A 16,433-nucleotide genomic window follows, 5' to 3' on the forward strand; every position below is an offset into this window, starting at 1 on the left:
CCTGCAAGCACAAATGAGTACATGCACAATGCAGGGAGCCAATTGATAGGAAACAGCAAGGACCACTACCCTGCAGTTAAGGAAAATTGCAGTAGTAGTACATTAGGTTGTTGTTGTTGTTTAAGATTCGCTACCTGGAACAAAAAGTTCCAAGTAGCATGGTCTATGGTGAGCCCATTTACGTTAGGTATTAAGGCCAGGACAGTTCCAAGAGAGTGTAGTGGACCAACCTGTCCTCCTATAGAGAACGTCGCTTTTTGCTCCTATGCTTTACATAAGGCCAAAAATTGTCGTACTAAAAAATGAAAGCGGCTGGCGAAAGTGACGTACTGTTCCGTTTTCTGTTTTAGGTCCTCTGATAAGTTAGGAGAGGACACTTTAAACTGACCGTTTTCTTGACGTTGGGAAACCTTAGGAGGACGGACTGAGTGATATAGAGATATATTCGACCAACCTGGCATCTTAACAAGAACGTCGCTTTTGGCCGTTTGCCCGTATGGCCGAATATGGACGTAATTTGAAAATGAAAAAAGAAAATAATATAAATTTGGGATTTTTTTTTCAACAACAGTAAGTTAAGGGTCCTCTGATAGGTTAGGTGGGCAGGAAATTCTCATAAAGTTTCAAAACAGTATGAAAAACGTTAATGAAAAGAATCCTTTTCTAACCTTGCCGAGTAAGCCGGACGACTCAAACAGAAAACGGAACAGTACGTCACTTTTGAGTCGATTTCATTTCAAATTACGTCCAAATTTGGCCATAGTGCGCATACCAGCCAAAAGTGACGGTATTTTTAAGAGGACGGGTTGCCCAGCGTGATAGGAATGCAGATGGTAGAGGCGAAAAACAATGTTGAAAATGTTATGAGGATAGTACAGGAAGGTGAGAGCTCAACTGATACAGATGGTCCTCACAAACGAGGTCGCAAAAAAAGGTAATATTGGGGGGAAGAACATTTTAATATGTGCAAAGATACAGATCAGTTTTTTGTTAGACGGACACGGAAAAGGAAGTGATAGCAGCGCAGGCAAGAAAAGGGGTACAAGAAGAGACAGAGGAATGTTCCCAGCTTGACAACCTCGCCCCCCCCACCCCCCACCCCCAGGGGGGGGGGAGTCAATAATATTCTGGTTAACAGTCCCAGAGATAACCACAGCAGTTTATTATTAACCATTCATATTAAACCCCCTTCCATCTGCATCCATTTCCTATCCTTCAATCTTTTTTTTTTTTTTTTTTTTTTTAGATATATACAAGAGTTGTTACATTCTTGTACAGCCACTAGTACGCGTAGCGTTTCGGGCAGGTCCCTGGAATACGATCCCCGCCGCGAAGAATCGTTGTTACAACCCATGTACCCATTTTACTGTTGAGTTAAACAGAGGCTACAGTTAAGGATTTGCGCCCAGTAAATTCTCCCCGGCCAGGATACGAACCCATGACAAAGCGCTCGCGGAACGCCAGGCGAGTGTCTTACCACTGCACCACGGAGACTGTGGTCTAATCCTACTTCGAAACACCTTTGCAGCCCTTCCCGCACCTTCTCTTTATCATGCACTCACTAATCTAGCTCCCCAAACTCCAGTCAGCATAACCTAGACCCAAACCGAAACATTCCCACCTAAACGACCTACAATTCGCCTCCAGACTCGCACAGATCTCTCTTCAGCTTGCCAATCAAAAACTTACTACCACTCCTGAGCTCACCAGTCCGCACCTCGATGCTTAACTGCCTTTCAGCTCCCGCCAACCACCTCCTTTAAACACCTTTACTCACCACTGACAAGGAGGTCAAGGGAACGTGTGAGTGAGAATGAGCTGAAGGAAGATTTCATGTACATAAACATAAGTGGAGTTACAACTTACAGCAAATGAGTTTGAGCAACAGTCACACAAAGTAAATGCAGATTAAACTGCACTCTCAAAATGGAAGCTGACTGGAGTAATAACAAATAACTCACATAACTCACTTTCCTCAAGACTACCATCTATGGTTTGAAAAGAGGGGGAGGGGGAGGAGGGGATGAAAGATGGAGTGGTCCTCGTAATCAGAAATGACTGGAAATTTGTGAAAATTTGTGGAAATGGTTATCTCCGATAGTGAAGGAGATACCAACCAACACAACATGCATCAGGATGGGAGGATCCACAATAACAGATCTACTACCATCCACTAAATGACAGAAGGCCCAGGCAGGACTACAAGAAATAATATGGCAGCCGGTCGGCCGAGCGGACAGCACGCTGCACTTGTGATCCTGTGGTCCTGGGTTCGATCCCAGGCGCCGGCGAGAAACAATGGGCACAGGTTTCTTTCACCCTATGCCCCTGTTATTTAGCAGTAAAATAGGTACCTGGGTGTTAGTCAGCTGTCACGGGCTGCTTCCTGGGGGTGGAGGCCTGGTCGAGGACCGGGCCGTGGGGACACTAAAGCCCCAAAATCATCTCAAGATAACCTCAAGATAGCCTCACTGGCCAGTAGCAAGTCTCCCATTATTATAGACTTCAATCATGGAAAGGTAGACTGGGAGAATAAAAACTGTTATGTAGGCACAGATACACGGAGAGCTAAACTAATGGCAGCTGCAACAAGAAACTTTCTAAGCCAACATGTTGGCTAATCTAAGCCAATATGGCCTACAAGAGTTAGGGCACTGAACCAGCAAGATTTTACTAGATATTGTGAATGAGGCAGACATGATGTAAATATCGAAGCCTTTTCGAGGAAAAGGGAGTATACCATTGACGCCTAGTTCAGGGAAAAAGTTGTTCATGTGTGTGAAAGATCTCCAGGAATGGTTACGAATAAAGATTAAACTTACCCAAAACTCAGTATTTAACTTTATCCATAAACTAGGCATCGATGGTACACTCCCTCTCCTCGGTGTCTCTGTGAGCACCAAAGACAACACCTTCACCACACAAGTTTATACTATACACACCAACATTGGAATGTGTATAAATGCACATACATTTATCTCTGAATACCCAGATAGATATAAGACTAGTGAGATAAACCCATTTATACGCAGAACCCTTACTCATTGTTCCAACTTGTATAATATACATAAAGAATTGAACAGAAACCTTCAAGTGAACAAATCCACAAGGGCCGTGACGAGGATTCGAACCTTCGAACCTTCACGGCCCTTGTGGATTTGTTCATTTGATGCATCACGTTAGTGTGATCTCTGTGTGTGAAACCTTCAAGTATTAATAAACAATGAAGACACAAATAGAGGAGCCAACACCCATATTAGAAGACATTTAGAACAAAGGTATAATAGAGAGCAACACCCGCAACAGCCAGCAATCCCTCCCATAAAGCTCTATTATGCAGGCGATGAGTCACAATAACGTGGCTGAAGTATGTTGACCACACCACACACTAGAAGGTGAAGGGACGACCACGTTTCTCAATCGACTTGAGAATGGTCCAGGACGGACCGAAACGTCGTCGTCCCTTCAACTTCTAGTGTGTGGTCTGGTCAACAAGCTCTATTACAAATCAACTATGAGCTCACAGTACAAAAAAGAAGACAAAATAATAGCAAATATAATTTCAAATGGAGTGCAACAGACAGCCTCAGACCAAACATTGGAATTCATTATTGACCACAAAACAAAAAGGACGCTGATTTAATACTTAAGAACAGCCTCAATAAACATTACAACTCTTAAAAGTAAATGTGGTATAGCAGTTTACACGCCCCAGTGAAGGGTGTCACCTTCTATCTACTGATATTGGTATGACCACCACAAAGCTCTCGAATTGACCTGCCATCGACAAGCTGCTGCCCCCTAGACACCAGATGCAAACATCAACACATCTCCAGTATCAGCAATTGGTAATGGTAATGGCTCCAAAGAGCCACCACTTACGGGTTATTTATGCCAGTGCCATCTTTTGGGTGGCTTAATCTTTATCAATCATTAAGCAAATTGTACACAACACTCACTAGGAACTCCGAATTAAGACACCTGCCTTAACCTTTTCGGCAGCCGTGTAACGGGCCTCTTCTCTCTCTCTCTCTTTCCCTGATTGATTGATGAGGATTAAGCCCACCCAAAAGGTGGCACGGGCATGAATAGCCCGTAAGTGGAGGCCCTTTTGAGCCATTACCAGTATCAATAGAGATACTGGAGATCTGTGGAGGTGCGAATGCACCCTGCGTGACGGGAGATGTCTCCAGTCACTCTTTCCCTCTCTCTTCCCCCTTTTTATTATTCCTTCCTCCGTTCCACCTCTCTCCTTTTCCCTTTCTCTCTCCCCTACTATCCCAGCCCTAGGCTAGTGGTCCAGCCATATATGGCTAATTGTTTCCTCTGGATGGTGAGGGTGTAAGGTGTATTGCTGTCCCATTTTCGCGAGAAAACTCCGCCTAGAGTTTTGAATGTTTGTTCATTGGACAAGGGCCTAGTTCTCATTGACCTAGTATACTCATACTCATAAAACATTATTTGTTTTATGCGTAGCCTTATCCTCCATCTAGCCTGTATTGTCAAGGTATCTTTAACACCTTGGTCAACTCTCCTCCTCCCTCTGATAACTGGTTTGAACATTTTTCGCTGTGAGGGCGGACTCTTCCAGCTCTTTGGCGTTATCTCAATGCAATTATTACAGCCTAAAGGGTTACAAGTTAATGTACCCGTTGTTGTTGTTATAGATTCGCTACCTGGAACAAAAAGTTCCAAGTAGCACGGGCTATGGTGAGCCCGTTTATAGTACCCATTACAGGCAGTGTTACCATAGTTGTTCATTAACAGTACTTGACTGGCATAAATGTTACAATGGTAGCAGCATTGTTTGTTTCAAATGTTACAGTGGTGACGTCTGTTATCGTTACAAAGGGAGCATCAGTGTTGTCTTCGTTACAGTCGAGCTGGTTAAAGCAGGTGTCTGGGAATCACCAGAACGCAGGTTCAAGTCACCCCCACTGCCTCAAAATGATTTCCTCAATGATACCTCACGCCTTTGCGATTGCTTTGTGAATTGTAATCAATATTTAAGAGGTTTTAGTAATTCATTCACTTGTATATGCAGCTGATTTGCTCGTAATGCAATTCAAACAATCTGTTTGGTTTGTAGTACCTCGTTAACTGTGGTCGTTCAGTTGTTAATTGCATTCACATGTGTGTGTGTGTGTGTGGGGGGGGGGGGGTTGAGGGGATGAGCTTTGCTCTTTCGGCCCGCCTCTCAACTGTCAATCAACTGTTACTAACTACTAACTATTTTTTTTTCCACACACACACACACACACATACACACACCCAGGAAGCAGCTCCGTAACAGCTGTCTAACTCCCAGGTACCTATTTACTGCTAGGTAACAGGGGCATTCAGGCTGAAAGAAACTTTGCCCATTTGTTTCTGTCTGGTCCGGGAATCGAACCTGGGCCACAGAATTATGAGACCTGCGCGGTGTCCACTCAGCTACTAGACCTCAGCTACCAGATCGTCAGCTATGTGTATGTGCTCACGCTAGCTGACGATCATCTCCACATCTGCCTCGGTAACTGATGAGTCGGCTTCTTCATAGCCCTTCCTGAAATCTTTCCATTCCTTCCTAAGATCATTCTGACTCAAAGGCGCCTGGAATTTACATCCCTTCCTGTGTTCATACACTTCCTAACACCGAGCACGGGGACCACATACAAAACAGTCAAATCACACAATAGAACGAAAAAAAATTATATAAAGGATTAGGGAGTAATCCTGTCAGGATACCTTACTTTTAGAGAATTCGGTAAAGTAGCTGTCACAAGTGCAAGACCAAAATAAATGATAGATAATAAGAACCGTTCAAACAAGAGATGCCACGCCAATGGTGGTAGACTTCAAGACACTGGTGCTCTCTAGGCTGGAATATTGTTGCGCACTAACAGCCCCATTCAAAGATGATGAAATTGTTTACCTGGAGAAAGTGCAAAGATATTTTACTGTCCGAATTGATTTTCAGTAAAACACCCTAAGTTATTGGGAACCTTTAGTATCTATATCTATATTCTCTAGAGCACAAACGAGAGAGATACATAATAATTTTAATATTAAAAATATTAGGGTTCCAAATCTGCTTACGAAAATAACTCCTTATGAGGCCAGGAGACATGGCAGGAACTGCAAAATAACCCCTTTGATAAGCAGAGACGTAGTAGGTATGCAGAAAAACAATTTTAACAACATTACGAGTTCAAGACTTTTCAACACTCTCTATCTAATTATAAGAGGTTGTTGTTGTTGTTGTTTAAGATTCGCTACTTGGAACAAAAAGTTCCAAGTAGCACGGCCTATGGTGAGCCCGTAGTTATAAGAGTTATAACTAGTAGATCTCTCACGAAGTTGTCCTCGTGCCGCAGTGATAGCGATTTGACCTAGGTTCGTGTCCTGGCCGGGGAGGATTGACTAGGCGCCAATCCTTATCTGAATGCCTCTTCTCCCAGCAGTGATTGGGTGCCTGATTGTTAAACGATTAGCGGGTCGTATTCCAGGAAAACTTTTGGATAATGCTTACCATAAGATAAGAGGAAGGGAAAGCTCTCAGCCTGTTAACAGGAGTCAGCAGTCGTCTGTTCCTACACCCAATCTGTTAAAAAAAAACTTGATAAATCTGAGAGCGGCGTCTAATAGCCTGGTTGATCAGACCATCAACCAGGTCAGAGACCGGACTGCTGGAGATTGATCCCCGGAACCAGCACCAGGTAGACAGCAGGCAGGCAGGTAGTTAGGGTGAAGTGTAGTTAGTATGCACAAGGTAGCGTGCTTGGGGTGTAATCACTTAGAGGCTTGATTAAGGTGTGAGGTACGCTGTATTTTGGTGTGGTCAATGGTTGATGTGGTCAGAGGTTGGTGTGGTCAGTGGTTGGTGCGGTCAATGGTTGGTGTGGTCAGAGGTTGGTGTGGTCAGAGGTTGGTGTGGTCAGAGGTTGGTGTGGTCAGTGGTTGGTGTGGTCAGAGGTTGGTGTGGTCAGTGGTTGGTGTGGTCAATGGTTGGTGTGGTCAGAGGTTGGTGTGGTCAGTGGTTGGTGTGGTCAATGGTTGGTGTGGTCAGAGGTTGGTGTGGTCAGTGGTTGGTGTGGTCAGTGGTTGGTGTGGTCAATGGTTGGTGTGGTCAGAGGTTGGTGTGGTCAGTGGTTGGTGTGGTCAGAGGTTGGTGTGGTCAGTGGTTGGTGTGGTCAGTGGTTGGTGTGGTCAGAGGTTGGTGTGGTCAGTGGTTGGTGTGGTCAATGGTTGGTGTGGTCAATGGTTGGTGTGGTCAATGGTTGGTGTGGTCAGTGGTTGGTGTGGTCAGAGGTTGGTGTGGTCAGAGGTTGGTGTGGTCAGAGGTTGGTGTGGTCAGTGGTGTGGTCAGAGGTTGGTGTGGTCAGTGGTTGGTGTGGTCAATGGTTGGTGTGGTCAATGGTTGGTGTGGTCAATGGTTGGTGTGGTCAATGGTTGGTGTGGTCAGTAGTTGGTGTTGTCAGAGGTAGGTGTGGTCAGTGGTTGGTGTGGTCAGAGGTTGGTGTGGTCAGAGGTTGGTGTGGTCAGAGGTTGGTGTGGTCAGAGGTTGGTGTGGTCAGTGGTTGGTGTGGTCAATGGTTGGTGTGGTCAATGGTTGGTGTGGTCAGTGGTTGGTGTGGTCAGTGGTTGGTATGGTCAGTGGCTGGTGTGGTCAGAGGTTGGTGTGGTCAGTGGTTGGTGTGGTCAGAGGTTGGTGTGGTCAGTGGTTGGTGTGGTCAATGGTTGGTGTGGTCAGTGGTTGGTGTGGTCAGTGGTTGGTGTGGTCAGTGGTTGGTGTGGTCAGTGGTTGGTGTGGTCAGTGGTTGGTGTGGTCAGTGGTTGGTGTGGTCAGTGGTTGGTGTGGTCAGTGGTTGGTGTGGTCAGTGGTTGGTGTGGTCAGAGGTTGGTGTGGTCAGAGGTTGGTGTGGTCAGTGGTTGGTGTGGTCAGTGGTTGGTATGGTCAGAGGTTGGTGTGGTCAGTGGTTGGTGTGGTCAGTGGTTGGTATGGTCAGAGGTTGGTGTGGTCAGTGGTTGGTGTGGTCAGTGGTTGGTATGGTCAGAGGTTGGTGTGGTCAGTGGTTGGTGTGGTCAGTGGTTGGTGTGGTCAGAGGTTGGTGTGGTCAGAGGTTGGTGTGGTCAGTGGTTGGTGTGGTCAGTGGTTGGTGTGGTCAGTGGTTGGTATGGTCAGTGGTTGGTATGGTCAGAGGTTGGTGTGGTCAGTGGTTGGTGTGGTCAGTAGTTGGTATGGTCAGAGGTTGGTGTGGTCAGTGGTTGGTGTGGTCAGTGGATGGTGTGGTCAGTGGTTGGTATGGTCAGTGGTTGGTGTGGTCAGTGGTTGGTGTGGTCAGTGGTTGGTGTGGTCAGTGGTTGGTGTGGTCAGTGGTTGATGTGGTCAGTGGTTGGTATGGTCAGTGGTTGGTGTGGTCAGTGGTTGGTATGGTCAGTGGTTGGTGTGGTCAGTGGTTGGTGTGGTCAGTGGTTGGTATGGTCAGAGGTTGGTGTGGTCAGTGGTTGGTGTGGTCAGTAGTTGGTATGGTCAGTGGTTGGTGTGGTCAGTGGTTGGTGTGGTCAGTGGTTGGTGTGGTCAGTGGTTGATGTGGTCAGTGGTTGGTATGGTCAGTGGTTGGTGTGGTCAGTGGTTGGTATGGTCAGAGGTTGGTGTGGTCAGTGGTTGGTGTGGTCAGTGGTTGGTGTGGTCAGAGGTTGGTGTGGTCAGTGGTTGGTATGGTCAGAGGTTGGTGTGGTCAGTGGTTGGTGTGGTCAGTGGTTGGTGTGGTCAGAGGTTGGTGTGGTCAGTGGTTGATGTGGTCAGTGGTTGGTATGGTCAGTGGTTGGTGTGGTCAGTGGTTGGTATGGTCAGTGGTTGGTGTGGTCAGTGGTTGGTGTGGTCAGAGGTTGGTGTGGTCAGTTGTTGGTGTGGTCAGAGGTTGGTGTGGTCAGTGGTTGGTGTGGTCAGTGGTTGGTGTGGTCAGAGGTTGGTGTGGTCAGTGGTTGGTGTGGTCAGTGGTTGGTATGGTCAGTGGTTGGTGTGGTCAGTGGTTGGTGTGGTCAGTGGTTGGTGTGGTCAGTGGTTGGTGTGGTCAGTGGTTGGTGTGGTCAGAGGTTGGTGTGGTCAGTGGTTGGTGTGGTCAGTGGTTGGTGTGGTCAGAGGTTGGTGTGGTCAGAGGTTGGTGTGGTCAGTGGTTGGTGTGGTCAGTGGTTGGTATGGTCAGTGGTTGGTGTGGTCAGTGGTTGGTGTGGTCAGTGGTTGGTGTGGTCAGTGGTTGGTGTGGTCAGTGGTTAGTGTGGTCAGAGGTTGGTGTGGTCAGTGGTTGGTGTGGTCAGTGGTTGGTGTGGTCAGAGGTTGGTGTGGTCAGTGGTTGGTGTGGTCAGTGGTTGGTGTGGTCAGTGGTTGGTGTGGTCAGTGGTTGGTGTGGTCAGTGGTTGGTGTGGTCAGAGGTTGGTGTGGTCAGTGGTTGGTGTGGTCAGAGGTTGGTGTGGTCAGTGGTTGGTGTGGTCAGTGGTTGGTATGGTCAGTGGTTGGTGTGGTCAGTGGTTGGTGTGGTCAGTGGTTGGTGTGGTCAGTGGTTGGTGTGGTCAGTGGTTAGTGTGGTCAGAGGTTGGTGTGGTCAGTGGTTGGTGTGGTCAGAGGTTGGTGTGGTCAGTGGTTGGTGTGGTCAGTGGTTGGTGTGGTCAGAGGTTGGTGTGGTCAGTGGTTGGTGTGGTCAGTGGTTGGTGTGGTCAGTGGTTGGTGTGGTCAGTGGTTGGTGTGGTCAGTGGTTGATGTGGTCAGTGGTTGGTATGGTCAGTGGTTGGTGTGGTCAGTGGTTGGTATGGTTAGTGGTTGGTGTGGTCAGTGGTTGGTGTGGTCAGTTTGGTGTGGTCAGTGGTTGGTGTGGTCAGTGGTTGGTGTGGTCAGTGGTTGGTGTGGTCAGTGGTTGGTGTGGTCAGTGGTTGGTGTGGTCAGTGGTTGGTGTGGTCAGAGGTTGGTGTGGTCAGTTTGGTGTGGTCAGTGGTTGGTGTGGTCAGTGGTTGGTGTGGTCAGTGGTTGGTGTGGTCAGTGGTTGGTGTGGTCAGTGGTTGGTATGGTCAGTGGTTGGTGTGGTCAGTGGTTGGTGTGGTCAGAGGTTGGTGTGGTCAGTGGTTGGTGTGGTCAGTGGTTGGTGTGGTCAGTGGTTGGTGTGGTCAGTGGCTGATGTGGTCAGTGGTTGGTATGGTCAGTGGTTGGTGTGGTCAGTGGTTGGTATGGTCAGTGGTTGGTGTGGTCAATGGTTGGTGTGGTCAGTTTGGTGTGGTCAGTGGTTGGTGTGGTCAGTGGTTGGTGTGGTCAGAGGTTGGTGTGGTCAGTTTGGTGTGGTCAGTGGTTGGTGTGGTCAGTGGTTGGTGTGGTCAGAGGTTGGTATGGTCAGTGGTTAGTGTGGTCAGAGGTTGGTGTGGTCAGAGGTTGGTGTGGTCAATGGTTGGTGTGGTCAGTGGTTGGTGTGGTCAGAGGTTGGTGTGGTCAGTGGTTGGTGTGGTAAGTGGTTGGTATGGTTAGTGGTTGGTGTGGTCAGTGGTTGGTGTGGTAAGTGGTTGGTGTTGGTTGGTGTGGTCAGTGGTTGGTGTGGTCAGAGGTTGGTGTGGTCAGAGGTTGGTGTGGTCAGAGGTTGGTGTGGTCAGTGGTTGGTATGGTCAGAGGTTGGTGTGGTCAGTGGTTGGTGTGGTCAGAGGTTGGTGTGGTCAGTGGTTGGTATGGTCAGAGGTTGGTGTGGTCAGTGGTTGGTGTGGTCAGTGGTTGGTGTGGTCAGTGGTTGGTGTGGTCAGAGGTTGGTGTGGTCAGTGGTTGGTGTGGTCAGTGGTTGGTGTGGTCAGAGGTTGGTGTGGTCAGAGGTTGGTGTGGTCAGTGGTTGGTGTGGTCAGTGGTTGGTATGGTCAGTGGTTGGTGTGGTCAGTGGTTGGTGTGGTCAGTGGTTGGTGTGGTCAGTGGTTGGTGTGGTCAGAGGTTGGTGTGGTCAGAGGTTGGTGTGGTCAGTGGTTGGTGTGGTCAGTGGTTGGTGTGGTCAGAGGTTGGTGTGGTCAGTGGTTGGTGTGGTCAGTGGTTGGTGTGGTCAGTGGTTGGTGTGGTCAGTGGTTGGTGTGGTCAGTGGTTGGTGTGGTCAGTGGTTGGTGTGGTCAGAGGTTGGTGTGGTCAGTGGTTGGTGTGGTCAGAGGTTGGTGTGGTCAGTGGTTGGTGTGGTCAGTGGTTGGTATGGTTAGTGGTTAGTGTGGTCAGAGGTTGGTGTGGTCAGTGGTTGGTGTGGTCAGAGGTTGGTGTGGTCAGTGGTTGGTGTGGTCAGTGGTTGGTGTGGTCAGAGGTTGGTGTGGTCAGTGGTTGGTGTGGTCAGTGGTTGGTGTGGTCAGTGGTTGGTGTGGTCAGTGGTTGGTGTGGTCAGTGGTTGATGTGGTCAGTGGTTGGTATGGTCAGTGGTTGGTGTGGTCAGTGGTTGGTATGGTTAGTGGTTGGTGTGGTCAGTGGTTGGTGTGGTCAGTTTGGTGTGGTCAGTGGTTGGTGTGGTCAGTGGTTGGTGTGGTCAGTGGTTGGTGTGGTCAGTGGTTGGTGTGGTCAGTGGTTGGTGTGGTCAGTGGTTGGTGTGGTCAGAGGTTGGTGTGGTCAGTTTGGTGTGGTCAGTGGTTGGTGTGGTCAGTGGTTGGTGTGGTCAGTGGTTGGTGTGGTCAGTGGTTGGTGTGGTCAGTGGTTGGTATGGTCAGTGGTTGGTGTGGTCAGTGGTTGGTGTGGTCAGAGGTTGGTGTGGTCAGTGGTTGGTGTGGTCAGTGGTTGGTGTGGTCAGTGGTTGGTGTGGTCAGTGGCTGATGTGGTCAGTGGTTGGTATGGTCAGTGGTTGGTGTGGTCAGTGGTTGGTATGGTCAGTGGTTGGTGTGGTCAATGGTTGGTGTGGTCAGTTTGGTGTGGTCAGTGGTTGGTGTGGTCAGTGGTTGGTGTGGTCAGAGGTTGGTGTGGTCAGTTTGGTGTGGTCAGTGGTTGGTGTGGTCAGTGGTTGGTGTGGTCAGAGGTTGGTATGGTCAGTGGTTAGTGTGGTCAGAGGTTGGTGTGGTCAGAGGTTGGTGTGGTCAATGGTTGGTGTGGTCAGTGGTTGGTGTGGTCAGAGGTTGGTGTGGTCAGTGGTTGGTGTGGTAAGTGGTTGGTATGGTTAGTGGTTGGTGTGGTCAGTGGTTGGTGTGGTAAGTGGTTGGTGTTGGTTGGTGTGGTCAGTGGTTGGTGTGGTCAGAGGTTGGTGTGGTCAGAGGTTGGTGTGGTCAGAGGTTGGTGTGATCAGTGGTTGGTATGGTCAGAGGTTGGTGTGGTCAGTGGTTGGTGTGGTCAGTGGTTGGTGTGGTCAGTGGTTGGTGTGGTCAGTGGTTGGTGTGGTCAGAGGTTGGTGTGGTCAGAGGTTGGTGTGGTCAGATGTTGGTGTGGTCAGAGGTTGGTGTAGTCAGAGGTTGGTGTGGTCAGAGGTTGGTGTGGTCAGAGGTTGGTGTGGTCAGTGGTTGGTGTGGTCAGTGGTTGGTGTGGTCAGTGGTTGGTGTGGTCAGTGGTTGGTATGGTCAGTGGTTGGTGTGGTCAGTTTGGTGTGGTCAGTGGTTGGTGTGGTCAGAGGTTGGTGTGGTCAGAGGTTGGTGTGGTCAGAGGTTGGTGTGGTCAGAGGTTGGTGTGGTCAGAGGTTGGTGTGGTCAGAGGTTGGTGTGGTAAGTGGTTGGTGTGGTCAGTGGTTGGTGTGGTCAGTGGTTGGTGTGGTCAGTGGTTGGTGTGGTCAGTGGTTGGTGTGGTCAGAGGTTGGAGTGGTCAGTGGTTGGTGTGGTCAGTGGTTGGTGTGGTCAGAGGTTGGTGTGGTCAGTGGTTGGTGTGGTCAGTGGTTGGTGTGGTCAGTGGTTGGTGTGGTCAGTGGTTGGTATGGTCAGTGGTTGGTATGGTCAGTGGTTGGTGTGGTCAGTGGTTGGTGTGGTCAGTGGTTGGTGTGGTCAGTGGTTGGTGTGGTCAGTGGTTGGTGTGGTCAGAGGTTGGTGTGGTCAGTGGTTGGTGTGGTCAGTGGTTGGTGTGGTCAGTGGTTGGTGTGGTCAGTGGTTGGTGTGGTCAGAGGTTGGTGTGGTCAGTGGTTGGTGTTGTCAGTGGTTGGTGTGGTCAGTGGTTGGTATGGTCAGTGGTTGGTGTGGTCAGTGGTTGATGTGGTCAGTGGTTGGTATGGTCAGTGGTTGGTGTGGTCAGTGGTTGGTATGGTCAGTGGTTGGTATGGTCAGTGGTTGGTGTGGTCAGTGGTTGGTGTGGTCAGTTTGGTGTGGTCAGTGGTTGGTGTGGTCAGTGGTTGGTGTGGTCAGTGGTTGGTATGGTCAGTGGTTGGTGTGGTCAGTGGTTGGTGTGGTCAGTTTGGTGTGGTCAGTGGTTGGTATGGTCAGTGGTTGGTGTGGTCAGTGGTTGGTATGGTCAGTGGTTGGTGTGGTCAGTGGTTGGTGTGGTCAGTTTGGTGTGGTCAGTGGTTGGTATGGTCAGTGGTTGGTGTGGTCAGTGGTTGGTATGGTCAGTGGTTGGTGTGGTCAGTGGTTGGTGTGGTCAGAGGTTGGTGTGGTCAGTGGTTGGTGTGGTCAGTGGTTGGTGTGGTCAGTGGTTGGTGTGGTCAGTGGTTGGTGTGGTCAGTGGTTGGTGTGGTCAGTTTGGTGTGGTCAGTGGTTGGTGTGGTCAGTGGTTGGTGTGGTCAGTGGTTGGTGTGGTCAGTGGTTGGTGTGGTCAGTGGTTGGTGTGGTCAGAGGTTGGTGTGGTCAGTTTGGTGTGGTCAGTGGTTGGTGTGGTCAGTGGTTGGTGTGGTCAGTGGTTGGTGTGGTCAGTGGTTGGTGTGGTCAGTGGTTGGTGTGGTCAGTGGTTGGTATGGTCAGTGGTTGGTGTGGTCAGTGGTTGGTGTGGTCAGAGGTTGGTGTGGTCAGTGGTTGGTGTGGTCAGTGGTTGGTGTGGTCAGTGGTTGGTGTGGTCAGTGGTTGATGTGGTCAGTTTTTGGTATGGTCAGTGGTTGGTGTGGTCAGTGGTTGGTATGGTCAGTGGTTGGTGTGGTCAATGGTTAGTGTGGTCAGTTTGGTGTGGTCAGTGGTTGGTGTGGTCAGTGGTTGGTGTGGTCAGAGGTTGGTGTGGTCAGTTTGGTGTGGTCAGTGGTTGGTGTGGTCAGTGGTTGGTGTGGTCAGAGGTTGGTATGGTCAGTGGTTGGTGTGGTCAGTGGTTGGTGTGGTCAGAGGTTGGTGTGGTCAGAGGTTGGTGTGGTCAGAGGTTGGTGTGGTCAATGGTTGGTGTGGTCAGTGGTTGGTGTGGTCAGAGGTTGGTGTGGTCAGTGGTTGGTGTGGTAAGTGGTTGGTGTGGTCAGTGGTTGGTGTGGTCAGTGGTTGGTGTGGTCAGTGGTTGGTGTGGTCAGTGGTTGGTGTGGTCAGTGGTTGGTGTGATCAGTGGTTGGTGTGGTCAGTGGTTGGTGTGGTCAGAGGTTGGTGTGGTCAGAGGTTGGTGTGGTCAGAGGTTGGTGTGGTCAGAGGTTGGTGTGGTCAGAGGTTGGTGTGGTAAGTGGTTGGTGTCGTCAGTGGTTGGTGTGGTCAGTGGTTGGTGTGGTCAGTGGTTGGTGTGGTCAGTGGTTGGTGTGGTCAGAGGTTGGTGTGGTCAGAGGTTGGTGTGGTCAGAGGTTGGTGTGGTCAGAGGTTGGTGTGGTCAGAGGTTGGTGTGGTCAGTGGTTGGCGTGGTCAGTGGTTGGTGTGGTCAGTGGTTGGTGTGGTCAGTGGTTGGTATGGTCAGTGGTTGGTGTGGTCAGTTTGGTGTGGTCAGTGGTTGGTGTGGTCAGAGGTTGGTGTGGTCAGAGGTTGGTGTGGTCAGAGGTTGGTGTGGTCAGAGGTTGGTGTGGTCAGAGGTTGGTGTGGTCAGAGGTTGGTGTGGTAAGTGGTTGGTGTGGTCAGTGGTTGGTGTGGTCAGTGGTTGGTGTGGTCAGTGGTTGGTGTGGTCAGTGGTTGGTGTGGTCAGAGGTTGGTGTGGTCAGAGGTTGGTGTGGTCAGTGGTTGGTGTGGTCAGTTTGGTGTGGTCAGTGGTTGTTGTGGTCAGAGGTTGGTGTGGTCAGAGGTTGGTGTGGTCAGAGGTTGGTGTGGTCAGAGGTTGGTGTGGTCAGAGGTTGGTGTGGTAAGTGGTTGGTGTGGTCAGTGGTTGGTGTGGTCAGTGGTTGGTGTGGTCAGTGGTTGGTGTGGTCAGTGGTTGGTGTGGTCAGAGGTTGGTGTGGTCAGAGGTTGGTGTGGTCAGTGGTTGGTGTGGTCAGTGGTTGGTGTGGTCAGAGGTTGGTGTGGTCAGAGGTTGGTGTGGTCAGAGGTTGGTGTGGTCAGAGGTTGGTGTGGTCAGAGGTTGGTGTGGTAAGTGGTTGGTGTGGTCAGTGGTTGGTGTGGTCAGTGGTTGGTGTGGTCAGAGGTTGGTGTGGTCAGTTTGGTGTGGTCAGTGGTTGGTGTGGTCAGAGGTTGGTGTGGTCAGAGTCATACCGCCTTCGAGGAAGTGAGAGATAACATCTTCTTCTTGAGTTAACTTGAGTTCATTTCGGGGCTTTAGTGTCCCTGCGGCCCGGTCGGCGACCAGGCCTCCACCCCCAGGAAGCAGCCTGTGACAGCTGACTAACACCCAGGTACCTATTTACTGCTAGGCATATACTAAATTCTTGGAGTTCTCCAAGAACTAAACTCTTGTAAGCATAAGAGAGCAGCATATTATGCCCCCAACCAATAGTACACTACTGGTATTTCGACGATGTGTTTGGTAGTGCTAATGGGTGAGAACAGTGTCTTCAACCCTTCTACAACTGGGCCAATGGCGTACATATAGGTACCTGAAGTTCATTCTGGAGAGCAGGGAAACAGCCCTTGCCTCTCTAAACTACAGACCTGAGTCCACTACAGAGTTTCTCCATTGTTATCTTCTGATTTCATTGTGTCATTCATCACTTCTTGAGAGATACTTCCACTAATCTTCGTGCATTTGGTTGAAAAGAATTGTGAACGATGGAAATAAGGTGAATGAGACGTTGGAAGAACTATGGACGTTCTTACAATACAATACAATACAATTTTATTTAGGTAAGGTACATACATACAATAAATATTTACAAGGATTGTTTGACTTATAGGTAGAGCTAGTACATACAATGCCTAAAGCCACTATTACGCAAAGCGTTTCGGGCATGTGGTGGTGTGGCATGTGGTGCGTTTCGGGCATGTGGTGGTGTGGCATGTGGTGCGTTTCGGGCATGTGGTGGTGTGGCATGTGGTGGTGTGGCATGTGGTGCGTTTCGGGCATGTGGTGGTGTGGCATGTGGTGGTTTCTTCAGGTGGTGTGGCTTCCCTTAGATAAGTCTTCCAGGAAACAAATAAGAAGCTAGCACTAAGGGACTGACAGTCGTTCATTCGTAGGATCTTCAGCTGTAACAAACCAGATTGGATGATTGTATCGACCCTACCATAGGTGAGATAGG

The 16,433-nt window shown here is 49.6% G+C and overlaps 1 long non-coding RNA gene across 1 annotated transcript in view; it reads left to right on the forward strand.

Annotated features, from left to right (window-relative positions):
* The window catches only part of LOC138370705 (uncharacterized), a 37,157-nt gene that overhangs the window by 399 nt on the left and 20,325 nt on the right, over positions 1-16,433 (forward strand). The window lies entirely within an intron of this gene.

Source organism: Procambarus clarkii, chromosome 33 (genome assembly GCF_040958095.1).
Source record: "Procambarus clarkii isolate CNS0578487 chromosome 33, FALCON_Pclarkii_2.0, whole genome shotgun sequence".
NCBI lineage: Eukaryota > Metazoa > Arthropoda > Malacostraca > Decapoda > Cambaridae > Procambarus > Procambarus clarkii.